The sequence below is a fragment of the Macaca fascicularis genome, chromosome 2 (genome assembly GCF_037993035.2).
Source record: "Macaca fascicularis isolate 582-1 chromosome 2, T2T-MFA8v1.1".
Classification (NCBI taxonomy): Eukaryota; Metazoa; Chordata; class Mammalia; order Primates; family Cercopithecidae; genus Macaca; species Macaca fascicularis.
This window is the reverse complement of record NC_088376.1, coordinates 109,126,371-109,149,896: the sequence shown is the minus strand read 5'-3', so window position 1 is coordinate 109,149,896 and position 23,526 is coordinate 109,126,371. Positions and strand designations below refer to the sequence as shown.

General features: G+C 41.8%; 1 protein-coding gene across 5 annotated transcripts in view; it reads right to left on the bottom strand.

Moving 5' to 3' along the window:
- Nucleotides 1–23,526, bottom strand: part of CCR3 (C-C motif chemokine receptor 3) — a 141,504-nt gene that overhangs the window by 24,199 nt on the left and 93,779 nt on the right. Inside the window, exon 4 of one of the 5 annotated variants that reach the window (XR_012431824.1) lies at nucleotides 10,829–12,927. The exons of the other annotated variants lie outside the window; for them this stretch is intronic. The gene's annotated coding sequence lies outside the window, so the exon portion shown is untranslated. Of the gene's footprint in view, nucleotides 1–10,828; nucleotides 12,928–23,526 lie in introns of those variants that run through there. 5 annotated transcript variants of the gene reach the window in all.

Sequence of the window (23,526 nt, the reverse complement as noted above, 5' to 3'; positions counted from 1 at the left end):
CCTCTAGTTGGTTTTTGTTATTATAGAGGTGACATTTCCTGTGGGCAGTTTGACGCAGCCCAGGGTGGAGAGGTTACATGGAGGCAAACTTCTATCTAATGCAACAACAACAGTGTCAGCAGGACTTCCTGAAAGGTGAGCTGTCCTGGGAGCCTGTCTATGGGGCTGGTGGAGCAGAGCCCATGTGGCTTTCTACCTGCCATGCAACACCATGGTGAGGGCAGCTCTCAGCAGCTGGTGTCTTCCCTTTTCTCTCTGCTGCTCTGAGTTCAACTATCATGAGGGGCACAAGGTCAGAGATAACGAAGTCTATGCGTTTTCACATCTTTCCACGAGGTCACACTTTTGCTGGTGCTGTTTCAGTCACAAAAGCCACGAGCTGCATGGAGTTCCCAGGGAGGCAGTTCCCCTTGGTACCACCTATTTACTCTGTAGTCAGAGCCACAGGCACACAGGCTCAAGCCACTCCCCAAGTCAGTCAGTATTGCAAACCATACATCATAGTATACTTAATCAATATATAAATGTTATAGATTAAATATTCCACATCAAACAAAGTAACATTTGACATCAAGAGAAAAGGGATAGGAAAAAGAGTTAACAAACCAGTTCAGGGAGAGCAACATGAACAAAAATAATGTTCTGGAATGCCCCAGGTGCCAGTCAGCATCAACATCTTTCAAGAAAGAGTATTTGGCATGCCTAGAGCCTTCGGCGGCAGATGCCGTGTACTTATCACAAATGACAGCAAGACAGCATCTGTTAAGTCGGCTGTTTTGAGCTGCTGAAGTCCTGCTCTTTTATGGCCAGTCCTCTGGTGAGGGCTTATAGTGGAAGAGTATGTTTGGTTATGTCCTTATTTGCTTGAATGCAGTGTTTTGATCAGGCAAAAACATCTGGTCCTCGATGCCTTTTGAAATGTAAAATGGTCTTTTTCCAAGATGGAGTTACTTATGTCAAGGGCGCTCTACACACTGACCTGCAGTCAAGATTCAGTTTCTCCACAAAGGTATCTCTTTCTGCTTAGAAAGAATGGACTCCAATCCCAGTGAGTTATTACCAATGTGAAAGTTTCAACTTCCTGGTCTGTAAATGATCATGACAGTACCTGCAGGGATGTGAGAATTGGGTGAGCTAGCCTATGAGAAGCCCTTCACCCGCTCCTGGCTTGTAGGAATTGCTCCTCCAACGCTAACCATGATATCATGTGTTGTTATGTCTTAATGTAGCAGGCCTTGGTACTCACCTCCCCTTCCACACTCCTGTGGCATTTATTGCCTACTTAGTCTTCTGGTGCTCAGTATCCTCTGGAGAGAAAGAAGCCCTTCCCTCTCCCCTGCCCCCTTTATTGTCTGGGGTCTGAGCAAGTTAAGACATGGGGGGTGGGGGAGTGACGGAAAAAAGAAACCTGTTAATTAAACCACAGAACTGGACAAATGTATCTACTGAGCCACAGGCAGCTCTCTTTCAAGAGGAAGAGGAGCAGAGCTGGGCTAAGGCTTCCCAGCTATTCTTTCCAAATATGACCAATTTAAAAGCCACTCCACCTCCAGTAAAGGGGTGGAGAGAAGCCAGGTGTAGATCCTTTGAGCTCCCTTCAGGAGAAAAGGAGTGGGATGTGGGAATGCGGGCTATGCATGGGAGCGAGCCCTCCACCTGGTGAGTGAACCTGGCCAACTCGATCCTCACCACTCACTGTAGCCTTAGAACTCCCCAGAAGTGATTTAAACAACCAAAGAGATTCATTTCTTCATAAAACAAGCTAAATGCTGGTGATGGTGGTGGAAGGAAAGCCATAATAAAGGGATCTTAAAAAGTGGTGGTTCTGCGGCAGAAAACACAAATTTGGGATAAATTATCGACAGGAACATGGATTTCAGCAGTGACTCAGAGCTTCATGGGAGGGACTCTACTGTGTGTTCCACATACAAACAAGGGAAACCAGGGGGCATTTTGTGGGGTGCTCCAGTTAGGGCAATGAGTGGTCATCAATTGCAAGACTAAGCTTTATAGAATGTTAAAACGAGGCTTAATTAATGTGAGGATAAGCACAACCACATAAATTCTTGATAGAAATACGGCTCCAGATAAAATCTGGAGCCCGAGTGGACTCTGAAAGGGTATGTGGTCACTCTGGGAGATCTTGGATCTGATGCTTCACAGATGTCAAGGATCCTCCCCTGGGCTTTCTTGGGTGTCAAGAGCCCTCAGACCTTTCAGGTTGAAGCTTCTCATGAACTACCCATTGATTAAACCAACGAGTCCATCCCAGTGCATTTCATGTCTCTTAGGATAAACGCATGCACTGTTAGAAAACACTGCTGGAGACTCACAGTGCATTAAAGGCCCCTGAGAAGTCCCGTAGTGATGAATCTGTTTAAAACATTCCTAATCCAGCATTTCTCAAACCTATTTTTAACTTAGAAAAAAACCGCTTTTCAAATAACAAGTGTTAGCATCTCTCAAGGTCAGGATGCCTCAGGAGCACTCTGAGCAGTGCCGGCCTGATGCATGCACAGGCACTACAAGGGCATACTGCCCCCTGTCCATTGTCTCATCTTGATGGGGTATCCATTGCAGCCCAGGAGGTGGCAGGACGCTCTTGCAACCCTGCTACCTTACCCCTGTGTTGCCGATGGGGAAGCTGAGACTCAATGAGGGACTTGGCAAAAGCCACAGAGAGTGAAGGGCAGAGCTGGTTCTACCCCAGAGCTTGGCCAGGACTGGGCTAGCCACGTGGTGCTCTGTATGGTACTGCCGTCTGAAGAACAGTTGCCTGTTGCCCTTCAGCCAAATGTGAGGATGGCATCAAACCTGAAGGAAACCAGAACCCAAAGTGCTTTCTCCAAGGTCCAGAATGGCTTGTTCTGTCCTGGCTTTTCCTACCATGGGAAATAAATGTTTGGTGCTTCTTTTGGGGCTCTTAGTTCACAGGACAAACAGAGGTGTGTGGGAAAACCCAACCAAACACAAATTTCTTCCAATCTCCCAGATTTTCACTGCCACATTACACTGAAGCAGACACATTTCTGGGGAGGGGGGGAGGAAAAAAAAGCCAAAGGAACAACAACAACACACGCAGAAGATAGCTTAAGAGTATGGGAACATGGGAGGGGAAAAACAAAGAGCCTCAGAAATAGGAAAGGGCCAGAAATTTTTTGCAGGAGAGCATAGGTCAAGCCACAACCTTGAGCGCGTGAACGGAAGCTATTGCCAGAGCAGCAGGGAGAAGTGCAAAGCTTCCTTCAATGCACCCACCTTCCTTCCTGGGCACCAGGGCCAGAAATGTGGGGCTCCAGCCAGACTTGTGTTCTAGTGAAGTTAGTGGAAAGACTTTTGTGGCCAGCAGGGCCCCTCTCTGGCATGTTGGCGGTCCTCTGTATTTCTGTGTTCCCTCCACTGACAGCACGCCACCTTCCTGTGAAACCTTTACAAAAAGGACTATGGGCCGGGTGCGGTGGCTCACGCCGGTAATCCCAGCACTTTGGGAGGCCGAGACATGTGGATCATGAGGTCAGAAGTTCCAGACCAGCCTGGTCAACATGGTGAAACCCCGTCTCTACTAAAAATACAAAAATTAGCCAGGCGTGATGGTGCACGCCTGTAATCCCAGCTACTTGGGAGACTGAGGCAGGAGAATTGCTTGAACCCGGGAAGCAGAGGTTGCAGTGAGCCAAGATTGCGCCACTGCACTCCAGCCTGGGCAACAGAGTGAGACTCCATGTCAAAAAAAAAAAAAAGGATTATCCCCCGATAGATAACCTATTCTACAAAAGAGACAGGAGTGAGAATGTGGAAGCTGTGCTATTGGGGGAGGTGGTGGGCTTCCCGTAATTTCAAGATAACAGGCAAACAGAGTCTAGCACTGACCTGGGCCTTGATATTTACCATCAGTGCAACATCACATCCAGAATGGCACCAAGGATGGGTCAAACCACCGGTGCAGCCATGAACATGCCCCTCCCACTGCAGAAAGCCTAAGACCCCTCTGCAGGCTCTGAAATCAAGATTGTGCTTCCAATGTATCCAATGGGATACTGAGGCAGGCCCAATCCTGAGAGATGCACTGACATTAGCTTAAGGACTCCCAAGTGGCTATGCCAAACCTTCCTCAGGCTGCAGAGCAGTCTAGGATGCGTCTGCTCCCCCTTAGCTCCCCTGCTACCTCACTGGGGTTCTGCCGGCTCTCCCAGACCTTCCCGCTCCCACCCACTTTTCCTCCCAGGTGCTTTTCCAACAAAATCTTTCCCTGTGTAAAACCTGCTTGATGGCTACTTTTGGAGATCTGGACAGACGTAACCTGCATGTTCAAATTAGCTTCAGAATATTCCTCAGATCCCTTCAGGGCATTCTCTTGAGGGACTGTGTTGTTGCTGTTGTTCCTCTAACCATTCTGTGTGTTTCATTTTGCTCATTTACTTTTTTTTAATAAGGATATCAAAAATCTAGTATCAAACTCAGTCAATAAATATGATGATGAAGAAAAAAATTGAACAATGATTTAGAAATGATGCAGAAAATACACTTCTTTCTCCAGGATATGGAAAATACTTCCTAATTAAGTGCAAAAACAATGCACTTCCAATAAACAGAAACAAATTCATATAATGTTCCCCAAGTAGAAGATGTGAAGTCCTTATTTCCGTGGTACCTCACACTGTCACATGGGCCCCTGGAACTGTAAGAAATTGGGGCAAGCAAAGAGATGGGATAGATCAATAGACAAGAGAAACGAGATAAGAGGGGTGGATGAATAATGGATCTTTTTAAAAAACCACTTTGTTGAGGTATAATATACAAAAAGCTGTGCATATTTAATCTATACAACTTGATGAGGTTGGAGAGAAATATATCCCCTTGAAACCCTCATCATAATCTATACCATAAACATATCTATCACTGCAAAAGTTTCCTCCTGTCCTATTTTTATTGTGAGTATTACTTTAACACGAGATCTACCCTCTTGGCACCTTTTTAAGTATATGACGCAGTATTGTTAGCTAGAGGCACCACGGTGTTCAGTACATCTCTAGGACTTACTCATCTTGTATAACTGAAACTTTGTGCTAGTTGACTAATAGAGATAGATAGATAATAGATATTGAAGCTAATTCCTCCTTTTCCTACAAGTAACAACCAGAAATGTTTCTTATTGTGGGAAGATGTAATCTCTGCTTTGTTCACGCCTGAGTAATAAAGTGTTTTGTAGGCTTCTATAAACTGCAGTGGCGATCAGGACTCTCAGAAGGTCATGTGGGGAGGGGTGCACAGTCCATTTTCATATGGAGTGCTGTTTTGCATCCCATCCACAAGATTCATCTGGGCACTTTTAAAACTTATAAAAATCTGGGCCGGGCACAGTGGGTTACGCCTGTAATCCCAGCCCTTTGGGAGGCCAAGTAGGGCAGATCACGAGGTCAAGAGATCAAGACTATCCTGGCCAACATGCTGAAACCCCGTCTCTACTAAAAATACAAAAATTAGCTGGGCTTGGTGGTGCGTGCCTGTAATCCCAGCTAGTCGGGAGGCTGAGGCAGGAGAATTGCTTGAACCTGGGAGGCTGAGGTTGCAGTGAGCCGAGATAGTGCCACTGCACTCCGGCCTGGGTGACAGAGGGAGATTCCGTCAAAACAAACAAACAAAAAAACAAAAAACTTATCAAAACCTGTTTCGAGCACTGCAAATCCTGAATGAATAAAAACATGTGCCTAGGTCCCTGCCCTGGAAAAGATCAGAGGGCCAATGTGGAGGGTAGAGGAAAAGTGCCTCAGTCCTTAACACCAGACAACATTAATGGACCCAGGCTCATGAACTAGGACGGTGATCAGGAGGACAGGGCAAGGAGGTAGATGAAGGGGCTACATTTACATCATCAGAGGGGCTGGGCACTCTGCTAAGGGCTTTAGGTACCCTGTCTTGTTCAAACCCTTCAGTGACCCTGGGAGATGACAGCGTTTCTTTTTACCAGTTCACAGAGGAGGCACTGAGGTGAGTTTGTTAAGCAACAGGCCCAAGATCACATAAGCAAAAAATGGTGAGGCTTGTCCTGGAATCCAGCTCTATCAGGTTAGTACCCAGCCCTAACCACTCTGCCTGCTGCCTTCCTGGAGGTCCGTTGATGTGGCATGAGGGGTTACATAGGACCAGGTGGCCTGAGGGGTAGGTGGTGGAGTATTTCTGTTCACTCCAGGCTTTCCATTCCGCTCCAGAGGCCCATGCCAAAGATGCAGGAGTTTAATTTTATGTCAGAACACCTCTGCTTTAATTCTACACTTCTCTTTAATAAAGAAAATCTGAAGAAAACTTGCATATTGTGACTTCATTACAGAAAAGAATGAGTCCTCCTTCTAGAAGGAGAGTGTCACAGATATTGGTGGGGCTCTGCTGGACCCTGTGGAGTCCTTCTTACCCTTCCTATGCACCCCTTTCTGTTTCCATGTTCTTTGCTTCCAGCTGCTTGCACCTATGATTCTATCAAGACCTGACCTCTAACTAATGAAGTGGTTTAGCCCACAAAGCCAAAAGGAATCTCTCCAACTTCCTTGTTTTGTGTCAGAATAGACTCTGAGGCATAACCTAATGCTCCTGAGTCCAGGGTCCACCAATGGGATAAGGGCTACCCTAAGGGCTGTGCCTGGGACCACGCTCTTGCTTGGCCTCCTCCCTCTCTGTCCCGCTTCTCTGACTCCTATGCTGTTTTTTTTTCTGAGCACATTTTCTTAATAAATTACTTGCACATGAATCTTCATCTCAGCATCTAGGCTCATGATTTAAGACAAGGAGTTTACCATGTATGGGTTCTGTTGTTGTTTTAAACAACTTATTGTGATAAAATGTATGTATAATAAATTGCATCAATTTAATGTTTATGATTTGAGGAATCTTGACAGCTGTACACATCTGTTAAATAACTTCCATAATCAAGATTCAAAATATTTCTCTCACCTCCTCCCACCAGAGATTCTTTGTGTCCCTTTGCAGTCCATCCTGCCCTCCACCGCCAACTCCAGACAATCACGACTTTCCAGTCCTTAAGCTCATTCCTTTGCAACCCACTGCCTGAATATTTAAAGCAATTTATATCATCAATGCTGTACATTTTAGGTTTTTGTATGTCAGCATCCCACTTCAAGGTACCTGTTTCTATATTTGTTAAGAAAATTACATAAAAAACAAACTCTGAAATGTACAATGGACTTAAACACTTAGGGGTGTATCCCTTGATTATGTAAAGCTAATCAGGATTGGTAAACATTAATACAGGCTCCTAAGCACCTTTCATATTGTGATTCTGATATCACGAGAGTTAGCATCTGAGATCACAACATACACAACTGCACCACCCAAAAGGAAGGAGACAGTATGAAAGAATGTTCATGAAAGGGCTTTATGGGCTGGCCTGGAAATCGCTCATAGCACTTCTATCTATATTCCATTGGCTGGAACTCAGTGATATGACCACACACACATGCAAGAGAGACTGGAAATATAGTCTACCTATGTGCCCACAAACTATCAAAGCTCTCACATATGCATATAGCTAGCTGAGCAGGAAAGGAAAAGCTAGAAAGAGGAAGAAGAAAGAGACATTGACACATAGCATTACCATCTTTGATAACAGCAAGCACAACAACAAAATAACAAACACACGATAAGAATATACATAACAAATGTAACACAAGAGAAAGAACAGATGAAAAGAATAACTATCATCTGATGAGCAGGCACATGCCAAGTGTTTTATCATCATCACATGTAGCCTCACAACTCTCTAGGTGTCCAGTTTACAGATGAGGATTAAGGCAACACAAGATTATATGACCCACCATGTTTGCACAGTTATCAAGTGGCAGAGAATAGATTTGTACACAGGTATTTTTAATTCCTAAGCCTGTGCTGTTAACATTGGGCAGAACAAATCAACTGTAGGGGTTTTTTTTGTTTGTTTATTTTGTTTTGTTTTGTTTTTTTGCCTTCCGTGAGAGCCTTGAATATCACCAGCAGATTTCAAAAAAAGTCTGGGTACCAAGAAGGTGAAGATTGTGTCATATTATCAAAAGATTATACAAGGATTAGAGAAGATAGTTTTCACAATTTAGACCTCAGGGCAGATGGCCAGGAAGACACCTGCACCACAGATACAAGGGTGGGGTTAAATTCAGCACTAGAAGATAAAGAAAGTTACTTGCTATTTACTACAGCCTCCGCATTCAAAGAAGGGTGACTCAGAGAAAATTCTTATGAGATGAAGGGTGAAGAGGCAAATTTTAAAATTAGAGAGAAAAAATTTTCTCTTTTTTCTCTCTAACAACAGGGATAGAGAGAGTGGGAGGGGGTGTGGGTACAATGTGAGATCTAAGAAGAAAGACCAGGATGTCCCCAGTGAGATTGGAAAGGCTATATGGGACTGTGAGGAAGGAAAAAAAGACCAGAAACTGGACAGTAGGTGAAAAAGAGTTTGGGAAGGAAAGACAGAAATGTTAAACAGGGATTTTCAGGAAGGCTTGCTGTATATTGTGGGATGTTACTTTCCTGTTTGTCAGGGTTTGGTCATAAAAATCTTCTCTAGGTATGTTGACCAGGAAGGGGCTTCATATAAAATTTAGATACCTTCACAACGAATAAACTTTTTCAAGTACCTATGGAACATTCACCGATATAAACCATATCGAGGGTTTTAGTTTTTTCATTGACATTATGCCAAGTATGTTCTCAAGCCAAAATGGAACCAACTAAAATTTAATAACAGAAAGATAACAGGAAAATCTCTAAACACTTGAAAATTTAAAAACACTTTTAAGTAATTTATGGGTCAAAGAGGAAATCTCAAAGGAAATTTCAAAATATATATAACTAAATGAAAACAAAATAATAATATATCAAGATATGTGGGCTGCAGCTAAAGCAGTTCTGAGAGGAAAATATGCAGCACTAAATGCTTCCATTAGAAAAGAACAGTCTCAAATCAATAATCCAAGTTCTTTCCTTGAGAAACCAGAAAATGCAGAGCAAAATTAACTCAAAATAAGTAGAAAGGAGAAAAAAATAAAGAAAAAATATAAATAAAATTGAAAACAGAAAAACAGTAGACAAAAATCAAAGAAACTTCCATCACAAGGGATGCAAGAGAAAAAAAGTCAAGGAAACAAAAAGCTGGTTTTTAAAAAATATCAAGAAAAGTGATAAACCTCTAGCAAGACATACAAGAGAAAAAGAGAAGACATAAGTCACCAATATCAGAAATAAAACAGGGGATATTACTACAGATTCTTCAGCCATTAAAAGGAATAATAATAGAATACTATGAACAACTTTATTATAAATTTAACCATTCAGAAAAACTAGTTTGTTGAATATTGACATAGATAAAATATCTGTGACAGAATGATTTAACAAAATGTTTTAGCTGGGCATGCTGGCTCAGGCCTGTAATCCCAGCACTTTGAGAGGTTGAGGCGGGTGGATTACCTGAGGTCAGGAGTTTGAGAACAGCCTGGCCAACATGGCGAAACCCTGGCTCTACTAAAAATACAAAAAAAAAAAAAAAAATAGCCAGGCATGGTGGCACACACCTGTAGTCCCAGCTACTCAGGAGGCTGAGGCATGAGAATCACTTAAACCTGGGCAGCAGAGGTTGCAGTGAGCCGAGATCATGCCACTGCACTCCAGCATGGGCAAAAGGCAAGACTCCATCTCAATTAAAAAATATATATATATGTATATATTTACATATATATGTTTACATATATTTACATATATGTTTACCTATATATTTACATATATATTTACATATATTTCACCCATTCATGATAAACACTCAGCAAACTAAACATAGAAAGACAATTCATCAACTTGATAAACAGCATTTACAAAGATATGTCTAGAGATAACATTATACTTGATGGAGAAAGAATGAATGTTTTCCTCTAAGATCAAGAACAAAGCAAAGACATCTACTCTCACCACTCCTATTCAACTGGAAGTTTAAGCCAGTGCAGCAAGACATGAAAAATAAATAAAAGGCATACAGATTGGAAAGGAGGAAATAAAACTGTCCCTATTATTTAAGAAAGACATAGCAGTCTACACAGAAAATCCCAAGGTCAGCAAGATTATACGAACAAAACCAGCAAACAAAACTCAATCACATTTTCATGTACTAAGGAACATGTGGAAGCCAAAATTAAAAATTTTTGTGCCATTTTCAGTTGCTCCAAAAAGGTTTTAGATTATACTTAGGTATAACTCTAGTAAAGTATATACATGACTTGTATGCTGAAAACTACAAAATGCTGATAAAATAAATCAAAGAAGGCCTAAATAAATATATAGAGATATACTATGTCCATAGATTGGAAGACTCAACATAGTAAAAGCATCAATTCTCCCCAAATTAATCCAAGGTTTAAGGTAATTTATATTATCAAAGTTCCAGTGAAATTTGTATAGCCATTTGTAAGCTTATTATTCTTAAGTTTATATGGAAAGTCACAGGACCCAGAATAGCTAAAATAATTTTGAAAACCAATAATAAAGTGAGAGGAATCACTTACCTGATTGCATGACTTATTATATAGCTACCGTAATCCAGATAGAGTGATATTGGCAGAGGGATAGACATACTGATCAAAGAACAAATAGAGAACTCAGAACTAGACTCACAAATATGCTTAACTGGTTTTTGACAAAGGTGCAAAGCCATTAAAGGGAAGGATAGTCTTCAAAAAATGGTGCTTGAGGAACTGTACATTCATAGATAAACCAAAAAACAAAATGATCCTCAGCCTAAACCTCACATCTCATACAAAAGTAACTCAAAATGCAAACAACATATCTAACAAAATATTTGTGTTTAGAATATAAAGCGTTCTCAAAACTCAAAAGCAAAAATTCCAATTAGAAAATGGTCAAAGATATGCACAGACACATCACCGAAGAGGTTATACAGATAACCACTAGGCACATACAGAGACGTTCAATATTATTAGTCTTTAGGGAAATGCAAATTAAAACTACCATAAGATGTTACTACATACCTATCAGAACGGCTGAAATAAAAAATAGTAAAACAAACACTGGCAAGGATGCAGAGAAAATGAATCACTCATATTTTGCAGTTGGAAACATAAAAAATACAGCCATTATGAAAAAGAGTATGGCACCTTCTTACAAAACTAAATTCGTGCTTATAATATAACCTGGCAATTGTAGCTGAGTAATCCCGAGTAGCTGGGATTACAGCCATGTGCCACCATGCCATGGACAATTTATCTAAAAAATGTTCAAAGATTTAAAGATTGAAATGGTAAGATGCCTAAAGCGTTAATGCCTAAATCTTAAGTTTTTGCATGTGCACATATCCATGTAACCACCAGTCAAGACATTACTAGAACCCCAGAATGTTCTGCAGTGCTTCTTCCCAGTCAGTACCCACCTCCATAGGGGTCATGTCTATTTTATTTCTATCACTGCTGATCAGTTTTGACCATTATTGAATTCATTATAAATGAGGTTATGTAGCATGTAGTAGCAATAGTTTGGTCTTTTATATTACTATATGCAGTATTCTCTCATATGACTAATTTATCCATTTTATTATTGATAAGAATTTTGGGCTTTCAGTTTGAGACTACTATGAATAAAGTTACTAACAACATTCTTGAACACATCTTTTGGGTTTATATGCACTTCTCTTGGGTATTTACCTGGAAGTAGGCTTGCTGGGTCACAGGGAAAGTACATGTTTAGCTTTACATGCAGTCAAACAGTTTTGCAAGTGGCTGTACCAATTTATACTTGCACCAGAACCGTGTGAGAGTTCTCGTTGTCTCATAACCTGGTTAACAATTGGTATTGTCTATTGTCAGGGTTCGTTTTTTGTTGTGGTTGGCTTTTTTTTTTTTTTTTTTTTTTTTTTGGACAGAGTCTTGCTCTGACACCAGGCTGGAGTGCAGTGGCACGATCTCGGCTCACTGCAACCTCCGTCTCCCAGGCTCAAGTAATTCTACTGCCTCAGTCTCCCGAGTAGCTGGGATTACAGGTGTGTGCCACCATTCCTGGCTAATTTTTGTATTTTTAGTAGAGACAGGGTTTTACCATGTTGGCCAGGATAGTCTCAAACTCCTCACCTCAGGTAATCCACCCACCTCGGCCTCCCAAAATGCTGGGATTACAGGCGTGTGCCACCATGCCCAGCTAATTTTTGTGTTTTTATTAGAGATAAGGTTTCACCATGTTGGTGTTGGCCAGGCTGGTCTCGAACTCCTGGCCTCAGGTAATCTGCCTGCCTCAGCCTCCCGAAGTGCTGGGATTACAGGTGTGAGCCACCACACCTGGCCCAGGGTTTGTTTTTTTTGTTGATGTTGTTTTGCGTTTTTTTCATTTTAGCCATTCTGGTGGTTATGTGCTGCTGTCTCATTGGTTTGTCTCATTAAAACCAGTGGTTTTAATTTGCATTTCTCAAATGATTAGTGATGCAGAGCACCTTTTCACATACATGTTAGTTATTTGGACATCCTCATCTATGAAGTGCCTAATCAAGTCTTTTGCCTATTAAAAAAAAATAGGCCATTGGTCCTTTTCTTATTAACTGACAGGAGTATTTAATTTATTTTGTATATGCACTCCTTTATTTGAAAAAGGTCTCCCTGAGCTGTCTCTGGCTGTGGGCACTCATGCTGCTTTCTACCCAGCTCCTGGCACCCCCGATCACACCTGATGGGAGATTCTATTTACCGACACCTCTGGGCTTACGTTTCTGAACCTGCTCACATCATCCACTGTCCTCTAGTACCTCTCTCCATGTCCCATACCTGCACCAGCACACTGTCCCTGGCCAAGTTTCGGGCAAGCCATGGGATCGAGAATGTCTCTCTCTCTTCTTTCTCAGGAGCCAAAAGACTTCTTGCTTCCTGAAACTGAGGCAGGCTGAAAAGGGAAAACAGATTTATACAGTGACATATGATAATGTCACTCTGAATAAAAGATGTCAAACTGTGCTTATCAATAGTCACACATGCGTACATGCACACACACCTGCACCCATGCACACAACATGCGTGCACACACGTGAGCGTCAAGTTTAATTGGCAAGTCCTTACAGTGACCACCTCTTATATCTATGCATCTCAGTGCTGGGTACTGTGGAAAACAAATGAAAAAGGATTGGGCATGGGCCCAGCAGCTGAAAAGTTTACAATTTAGTTGGAGAGAAAAGATGTAATACAGATGACATAACACAAAATGCTGTGTATTAGACAGTACGTAAGCCCAGACTCAAAAGAGGTTTTATTTGTTTGTTTGTCTGTTTTCAAGACAGAGTCTTGCTCTGTCACCCAGGTTGGAGTGCAGTGGCGTGATCTCAGCTCGCTGCAACCTCCACATCCTGGCTTCAAGCAGTTCTCCTCCCTCTGCTGGGATTACAGGTGCCTGCCACCACACCGGACTAATTTTGTCTTTTTAGTATAGAGACAGGGTTTCACCACAATGGCCATGCTGGTCTCAAACTCCTGACCTCATGATCCGCCCGCCTCAGCCTCCCAAAGTGTTAGGATTACAGGCGTGAGCCACCGCGCTTGGCCTCAAAAGAGTTTTAAAACTTGGCATGCAAGACTGTAAGTGTTAACTTGGGCTGGACCTGGACAGGGAGTTTTTAGAGCACTTCCTTAATACACTCTCTCCTTCCCCTTTTTAGCATGGAGGGTTTCTTGACAGTTTTCTTGCACATAGGAGACACTCAACAGATGTTTACCAGTTTGATTGAGGCATAGGATGAGGAAATAAATAGCCACATAGCTCCCATCAGCTGAACACTTACCAAGTGCCAGACACATATTGAATTTTATGTAATTCTTGCAACAATTCTGAGAAAGAAATATTACTCTCACTGTTTTAAAGGTGGGGAAGCTGAGGTTCCGACAAGCAGTAAAGAAAAATGCCCAAGGTGGCATGGCTGGCATCTGAGGGCTGTGCCAGGTCTGGTGTGCCGGAGGACTTGCTGCCTGTGGCAAGATGCTGCCATTGCCTGTTGCTTGAACAAGGTGAGGAGCACAGCATGCCTGGCCATGCGTGATGTCTGAGGTTAGAGCCCAGGACCTAGGGCACCAGATCTGTGGGGCGGGGCCCTGAAAGAGTAAGGGACTCTGGAGGTTTTTCTCCTGAGTTCTTTACCAGCCTGGCAGTACCCTTCAAGAAGAAACCTAGGGCTTCCTGTTTGGTGGCTTCAGAGGCAAGGCAGCAGCAAGAGGGTGACAAATTAAATAAGAGAAAGTAATGCAACCAGGCTGCCTGTCAGCCCCTCTAACTTCTCCAGATTATCATACTGGACCCATCACTTGCCCAGTCTAGCTAGAAGTTCATCTATCCCCATGAAACTCCCATCTCCCCACCTCCACCATGGCCATCCAGGAATGCCCTAGGTGTACCACATTCTGTGGCTGCTGTGTTGATATGGATTGGTGGTGTGGCATGATACACGGTCCTGCTTCCTCTCACTGCTCTGAAACAGGAATTCAGACATGGGCCCTTCAACATGGAAAGCATCACAACTTATTGTCCTAGAGAGTGGGACAGCCTGGGAGGCCTACCTATCTGATCTTCAGGGCTCCTACCCAGGCCTCAGGGGGAATCTTCAGTGCCAGTCTGTGTGGAGGAAGCCTGTAGGAAATTGTGTGGACAGCAGTGGCAAGAGAGGGGCTAGGGAGGGACTAGGGGGCATATGGGAGGAGGAAAGGCAGGCAGAGCTAAGTGCAGGGTGGCGATCAGTCAGGGGCCCTGACACACTCCTTCATGGACCCACCCCCTTCTTTGTCTTCAGTGGTCTTGGGTAGGTCTGGTTTGCAAGGGGCAAAAGAACACAGGATGATTCTTTGGAAGAAGTGAATGTGCATTTCAATGACTGGAAACCTGCCAGGGGTGCTTGGAGGAGAGCAAGCTCAAAAATGAAGGCTTAAGCAAAACAAAATAGCCCTACTCCAACCCACCCCCCAAAATAACCCACAGAGGGAAAAGGAAGATAGGAATAAGACTAAAAGTCTAGAAAAGGGAAGTGCAAATTGGGTTCAAGATGCTTCTACTGAAGGCAGAGCCGTGTGGTTTGAACTGTTTGTGTGTCTTGAACCATAGCCCAGCCAAGAAGGCTGAGGGGCAAGGCCAGGACCTCTCTTTGTGAAGCAGGACTGGGCTGTGGGGGGCATGTGAGGAGTACATCTTGCATGTGCAGGAATACCCCTACAACTAGAGAATCAGGCCCCAGTTACTAGTGGGAAGAGTAGATATTCAAGTAAAAGCTATTTCTGCTGAAACCAAATATTTTATATAAACTCAGATACAATATTTGGTGCTGTGGTCAGATCCATTTGTCCTTGAAGACTTAAGATGAAAGAAATGCAAACATCTTCCCTGTACATTCATGGCCTATAGGTACTTTGCAATGGTGTGCTGGTAAGTGTTTAACAACCAGCTTTCTGGAGGAAAAATCAAAACAGGCATAACACGCCTGATATAATAGCATCAATTTCCAATTTCCCTGGTGTAAAAACTCTCTGTGGTCAAGTTCAAGCTGTGAACTTAATATCACTAAGGCGAAAGTGGGTAGTCTGAGTCTAACAGAGTTTAGGTAACCACAATAACAGCGTTTGTTGAGTTTACATTATTTGTCAAACTCTTTATGTGCATCATTTTATTTTATTATTTCAATAGTTATTGGGGAACAGGTGGTGTTTGGTTACCTGGGTAAGTTCTTTAGGTGTGATTTCTGAGATTTTGGTGCCCCATCATCTGAGCAGTATACACTGCACCCAGTGTGTATTCTTTAATCCCTTGTCTCTTTCCCACCCTTCTGTCTAAGTCCCCAGAGTTCATTATGTCATTCCGATGTCTTTATATCTTCATAGCATAGCTCCCACTTATAGGTGAGACCGTAGGATGTTTGGTTTTCCACCCCTGAGTTACTTCACTTGGAATAATGGTCTCCAACTCCATCCAGGTTGCTGGGCATGCCATTATTTTGTTCCTTTTTGTGGCTGAGTAGAATTCCATGGTGTATGTATACTAGATTTTCTTTATCTACTAGTTAGTTGACAGACATTTACTTTGGTTCCTTATTTTTGCAGTTGTGAATTGTGCTGTTGTAAAGATGCATGTGCAGGTGGCTTTTTCATTACAATGACTTCCTTTCCTCCAGGTAGATACCCAGTAGTGGGATTGCTGAATCAAATGGTAGTTCTACTTTTGGTTCTTTAAGGAATCTCCATACCATTTTCCATAGCAGTTGTACTAGTTTACATGCCCACCAGCAGCGTAAAAGTGTTCCCTTTTCACCACATCCCTGCCAACATCTATTATTATTATCTATTATTTTTTGATTTTTAAATTATGGCCATTCTTGCAGGAGTAAGGTGGTATTGCACTGTGGTTTTGATTTGCATCTCCCTGATAATTAGTGATGTTGAACATTCTTTCATATGTTTGTTGTCCACTCACGTACCTTCTTTTGAGAATTGTCTATTCATGTCCTTAGCTCACTCTTTGATGGGATTATTTGTTCTTTTCTTGCTGATTTGAGTTCCTTGTAAATTCTGGATATTCACCATTTTGTCATATGCATAGTTTGCAAAGATTTTCTCCCACTCTGTGGGTTGTCTGTTCACTCTGCTGATTATTTTCTTTTGCTATGCAGAAGCCTTCTAGTTTAATTAAGTCCCACCTACTTATCTTTGTTTTTGTTGCATTTGTTTTTGGGTTCTTGGACATGAACTCTTTGCTTAGGCCAATGTCTAGGAGAGTTCTTCTGATGTTATCTTCTAGACTTTTTATGGTTTCAGGTCTTAGATTTAAGTCTTTTATCCATCTTGAGATGACTTTTGTCTAAGGTGAGAGATGAGGATTCAGTTTCATTCTTCTACATGTGGTTTGACATTATCCCAGCACCATTTGTTGAAAAGGGTGTCCTTTCCCCACTTTATGTTTTTGTTTGCTTTGTCAAAGATCAGTTGGTTGTAAATATTTGGTTTTATTTCTGGGTTCTCTATTCTATTCCGTTGGTCTATGTGCCTATTTTTATACCAGTACCATGCTGTTTTGGTAACTATAGCCTCATAGTATAGTTTGAAGTTGGGTAATGTGATGCCTCCAGATTTCTTCTTTTTGTTTAGTCTTGCTTTGGTTATGTGGGCTCTTTTTTGGCTCCATATGAATTGTATGAATTGCTCCATATGGATTGTTTTTTTCTAGTTCTGTGAAGAATGATGATGACATTTTGATGAGAATTGCATTGAATTTATAGATTGCTTTAGGCAGCATGGTCATTTTCATAATATTGATTCTACCTGTCCATGAGCATGGAATGTGTTTCTATTTGTGTCATCTATGATTTCTTTCAGCAGTGTTTGGTAGTTTTCCCCGTACAGATCTTTCACCTCTTAGGTTAGGTATATTCCTAAGTATTTTATAATATTATTTTTTGCAGCTGTTATAAAAGGGGTTGAGGTTTTGATTTGATTCTCAGCTTGGTTGCTGTTGGTGTATAGCAGTGCTACTGATTTTTGTACATTGATTTTGTATCCCAAAACTTTAGTGAATTCATTTATCAGATCTAGGAGCTTTTTGGATGAGTCTTTAGAGTTTTCTGGGTATATGATCATATCATGGGCAAACAGTGACAGTTTGACTTCTTTATTACCAATTCGGATGCCCTTTATTTCTTTCTCTTGTCTGATTGCTCCGGCTAGAGCTTTCAGTAATATGTCAAATAGAAGTGTGAAAGTGGGCATCCTTGTCTTGTTCCAGTTCTCAGAGGAAATGCTTTCAACTTTTCCCTTTTCAGTATAATGTTAGCTGTGGGTTTGTCATAGATGACTTTGATTACCTTATGGTATGTCCCTTCTATGCTGATTTTGCTAAGGGTTTTAATCATAAATGCATGCTGGATTTTGTCAAATACTTTTTCTGCATCTATTGAGATGATTATATGATTTTTGTTTTTAATTCTCTTGATGTGGTATATCACATTTATTGACTTACATATGTTAAATCAGCCCTGCCTTGCTGGTATGAAACCTACTTGATTATGGTGCATTACCTTTTTGATATGCTGTTGAATTCGGTTACTTAGTGTTTTGTTGAGGATTTTTGCATCCACATTCATGAGGGATATTGATCAGTAGTTTTCTTTGTTCATTATGTCATTTCCTGATTTTGGTATTAGAGTAATACTGGCTTCATAGAATGATTTAGGGAGGATTCCCTCTTTCTCTATCTTTTGGAATAGTTTCAGTAGGATTGGTGCCAATTCTTCTTTGAATGCCTGATAGAATTCAAGCTGTCAATCCATCTAGTCCTGGACTTTTTTTGTTGTTGTTGGCAATTTTTAAAATTACCATTTCAATCTTGCTGCTTGTTATTGGTCTGTTCAGAGTTTCTATTTCTTCCTGGTTTAACCTAGGAGGGTGGTATATTTCTAGGAATTTATCCATCTCCTCTAGGTTTTCTAGTTTGTACACATAAGGTTGCTCATAGTGGCCTTGAATAATCTTTTGTATTTCTGTGGCATTGTTTGTAATATCTCCCATTTCTTTTCTAATTGAGCTTATTTGGAACTTCTCTCTTCTTTTCTTGGTTAATGTTGCTAATGCTCTATCAATTTTGTTTATCTTTTCAAAGAACCAACTTTTTGTTTCATTTAGCTTTTGTATTTTTTTGTTTCAATTTTATTTAGTTCTGCTCTGATCTTTATTATTTCTTTCCTTCTGCTTGGTTCAGGTTTGGTTTGTTCTTGTTTCTCGGGTTCCTTGAGGTGTGACCTTAGAGTGTCTATTTGTGCTCTTTCAGACTTTTTGATGTAGGGGGTTAATGCTATGAACTTTCCTCTTAGCACCGCTTTTGCTGTATCCTAGAGATTTTGATCAGTTGTGTCACTATTGTCATTCAGTTCAAAGAATTGCTAAATTTCCCTCATGATTTTATTGTTAACCCAAGGATCATTTGGGAGCAGATTATTTAATTTCCATGTATTTGTATAGTTTCAGCAGTTCCTTTTAACTTTTAGAGTTAATTTCCAGTTGTATTCCACTGTGGTCTGACAGGGTACTTAATACAATTTCAATTTTCTTAAATTTATTGAAACTTGTTTGGCGGCCTATCATATAGTCCATCTTGGAGAATGTTCCATGAGCTGATGAAAGGAATGTATACTCTGTAGTTGTTGGATAGAATGTTCTGTAAACATCTGTTAGGTCCATTTGTTCTAGGGTATAGTTTAAGTCTATTGTTTCTTTGTTGACTTTCTGTCTTGATGACCTGTTTAGTACTGTCAGAAGAGAACTGACTTCCCCTATGACTATTGTGTTGCCATCAATCTCATTTCTCAGGTCTAGTAGTAATTGTCTTATAAATTTGGGAGCTCCAGTGTTAGATGCATATATATTTAGGATTGTGATATTTTCCTGCTGGACTAATACTTTTATCATTACATAATGTTCCTCTTTGTCTTTTTTAACTGTTGTTGGTTTTAAGTCTGTTTTGACCGATATAAGAATAACTACTCCTGCTTGCTTTTGGTTTCTATTTGCATGGAATATCTTCCCTGCCCCTCACTTTACCTTAAGTTTATGAGACTCCTTATGTGTTAGGTGAGTCTCTTGAAGACAGCAGATACTTTGTTGGTGGATTTTTATCTATCTGCCATTCTATTTCTTTTAAGTGAAGCATCTAGGCCATTTATATTCAATGTTAGTATTAAGATGTGAGGTACTGTTCTATTCATCATGCTAGTTGTTGCCTGAATAACTTCTTCTCATGGTGTTATTGTTTTATAGGTCCTGAGAGATTTTTGCTTTAAGTAGGTTCTATTTTGGTATATTTTGAGGTTTTATTTCACAATTTAGGACTTCTTTTAGCAGTTCTTGTAGTGCTGGCTTGGTAGTGGTGAATTCTCTCAGCATTCGTTTACCTGAAAAATACTTTATCTTCCTTTATTAATGAAGCTTAGTTGGACTGGATCCAAAACTCTTGGATGATAATTATTTTAAGGAGGCGAACGATAGGACCCCAATATCTTCTGACTTGCAGGGTTTCTGCTGAGAATTCTGCTGTTAATCTGATAGGTTTTCCTTGTAGATTACCTATAAAGGAAAAGCTGAAGCTTTTGCCTCACAGCTCTTAAGAATCTTTCCTTCACCTTGACTTTAGATAACTTGATGACTATGTGCCTAGATGATGATCTTTTTGTGATGAATTTTCCAGGTGTTCTTTGAGCTTCTTGTATTTGGACTTCTAGATCACTATCAAGACTGGAGAAATTTTCCTCAATTATTCCCTCAGATACATTTTCTAAACTTTTAGATTCCTCTTCTTCCTCAGGCACACCAATTATTCTTCCAGAGACACAGGTGCCTTCACAGCTCACCCAATGTGTGCAGTGTGTATACGGCACAAGGTCCTTGCTCATTCACTTGGCACCCCAACCTGGGGGGCATTTCATGTCAACACATAAAGTTGCATAGTATTCCAGGGGGACTTAATCAGTCCCTTACATTGCAGTGAACATCCTTGTAACCTGTATCTTCTGCCATATGTGTAAATATTTGTAAGATAAATTCATAAAAGTGGAATTGCTGGAACAAAACATGCATACACTTCAAATTCTGATAGCTATTGCCAAACAGCCCTCCATGGAGTGGGACCCAATTTACCTTCCCATCAGCAATAGGCAGGCATGACTTTTCCTCCACAGCTTCACCAACTCAGTGCTGGAACTAGATCTGAAGTCAGGTGTCTGACTCCCAGATTCTCGCTATTCCCATGAAGTGAAGCTGCAGGTTGGGTCTCAGAAGTAGCCATCTATTGGGGCAGCCTAGTGAGCCTGCTCCCTACAGCCCATAACCAACCAAAAAATGGTTACTGAACATCTACAAGCTGAAATGTGCTGGGATGTGCTGGGTTGTTCTGTGGCACCGTTCATTCATCTCTGGCCCTCTTGGTCCTCTGGCAGACTCCAACTCATTTCTCTAGCCCCAGGGTAAACATCTCTGCAAAGTGTTTTTGATGCCAGCTAACTTCCTTTGTGTCTCTCTTGAACCTCACACAGACTTCTATCCCACTAGACCGTGATCGTCTAGACAGGGTGTCTCACACTGTCGTGTGCAAACAAATCTCTTGGGAATCTGATAAAAATGCAGACTCCCACCCAGTAAGCCTGTGGTGGGGCCTGAGAGTCTGCATTTTTGGTAAGCTCTCAGGTCTTGCCATCACTTTGAACACCAGTGTCCAGTACTGATTTTCAAACTCTAGCATAAACAAGAAGCACCTGGAGGACTTGTTAAAACACAGATTCCTGGGTCTAACCTTCAATGGGGCCTGAGAACCTTCATTTCCAACAAGCTCCCAGGTGACGCAGTTGCTGCTGGTTCACATACCTCACCTTGCATAACACTACCTCCGGGCCCAACCTAATTCAACTTTTAGGACTCTTAACCACTCCATGCTTGACAGAGAGAACACATGCTTAATAGGTGTGTGATGGATGAGGTGTAAGGGAACAAATACCAGCATGAGCACTCAGACTGGATGTAAGAAGTGACAGGAGCATACCTGTGACTGTCTGCAGCTTAGGTTTGGAGTACAAAGGATCATTATTAGCTCTTCATTCCTGCCTACCCACCTTCCAGGTTCAAACCACAATGAGCCACTGCCCCATTCTTGCGAGTAGATTACAGACCTACCAGGTTCTAGTTGTCAGCCCTTGCCACCAGCCTTTTCAGGTTCAATGGCCATGCTCTCGGGCTCTCTGCCAGCAGGAACCACCCCAGAAACTTGTGTGTTTGGGGACAGGGAGGGACATTGGGAGGGGATACTGTGCTCTTGGTTCATTCATACACTCTCAAATCCTGCCCCCCAGTGTCTGCTTTCTGCTAAGCACTTCCCTGTGCCAGAAGACCTGAAGGAAGGGGCTTCCCTGTATCATCCACATTGCCCTGCAGCATATATTACCCTCTGCTTGCCCAGGGAGGAAAGGTGGAGGGGCTGTCTCCTGGTCTCCCCAGAGGATCTGCCTCACAAGTGGCTGTTTTCTCACAGAACATCAGGGCTCCTTATTTCTATAAATTGGCAAAAAGGAGAAGCAGCCCTTTTCTCTGTTAGATGTCCTCATACCTCGGTGTGACACCAGCAGCCATATCCCTGAGCAGAACTGGTCTGAACATGTCACAGCAGAAAGATGGGAGGAATCTGGGTCCCAGATGAAGCTTCTAAATTAAATAACTCAGATAGGAATAATGCAATAGAGCAGGAAAAACTGACAAGATAAGAGAAAATCACTAGAGTAATGTCCTTGAGTGAGTGAGAGAGGTTGGGATCCTGCACAAGTGGAAGGGATGGGTTTAGACAGGAACATGGAGAATCCAGTCATGTAACAGGTGGGAGGCAGAGGAGATATGTCCAGGAAAAAAGTGACAGGTAGCAGGGGAGGTGGGAGGTGGGGGCTTGTAGAAAGTTTCTTCTGATGGCTTTCATTTTCTCAGTGAAATAGGAAACAAGATCATCAGCTAAGAATGAGGATAACAGGTGGTGTTGGAGGTTTAAGAAAAAGGCAAAAGGTGTGAAATAATGTCTAAAAGAGGGGAATGCAGTTGATGGGCATTAAGGATGCTTTGGATACAGCTATCATCATTTAGAGTCACCCTAGTCACTGTGGTTGTGTGATTTTCTCCGGCTGTATTCAACTTCACAGATGCAAGTGGGGAGCTGGATCTAACCAGGACCAGAATTTTGCCAAGTGGGCATGATAAGATCAGAAAAATGCAAAGGAATTGAGGGTGTGCTTAAGGGAGAGACTGTAATGATGGGTCATGGGTTTTTAAGATGATGGGAAGTGAGGGCATGAGGAGACTGAAGGTCAGTGGAAAATTAAAATATCAATGGATTGGAGGTCCCACTGGGGTCAAAGAACTGTTAGAGTTGAGGTGTTGGAGTCAATGAGTAGTAAATGTAGGAGGTGGTGGTCAGAGGCTGGATGCTGGCAGCAGGGAGTATGAAGAGCTACAGATATTAGTGATAGTAAGATTCAGGAGCTATGATCATGGGCATGGGTGACCAAGGTGTGGGGAAGACAAGACTATTAGAGGGATGAAGTTCAAGGGACTACTTGGCTTTGGAACTAGAGGAAATTTGTGCATTGTGGTAGAAGGTAAAATATGGACTCAAGCTCCCCCAAGCCTAGTACGCACAGCCTTTTACAATGTGACTTTGTAGCTCTTCCAAAAAAGTAGTTTCTATTTCCTGACTCCTTGAATACGGCTTGGCTTTGTGACTTACTTGCAAAAGCAGCATCATGTGATTTCTGAGGTTATACTTTAAAATGCTTTACAGCTTTTATTTTGTACTCTTGTAACTGGCCTGAGATAGGCATGAGATGTCATGTCTATCTAGCCAATTGGAGGATGAGCAGCCACATAAAGGTGAATTGACAGTTGACTGCTGGCCCCAACCCCAGATGTGGGAGTGAGAGCACCTTGGACCACTCATCTAACT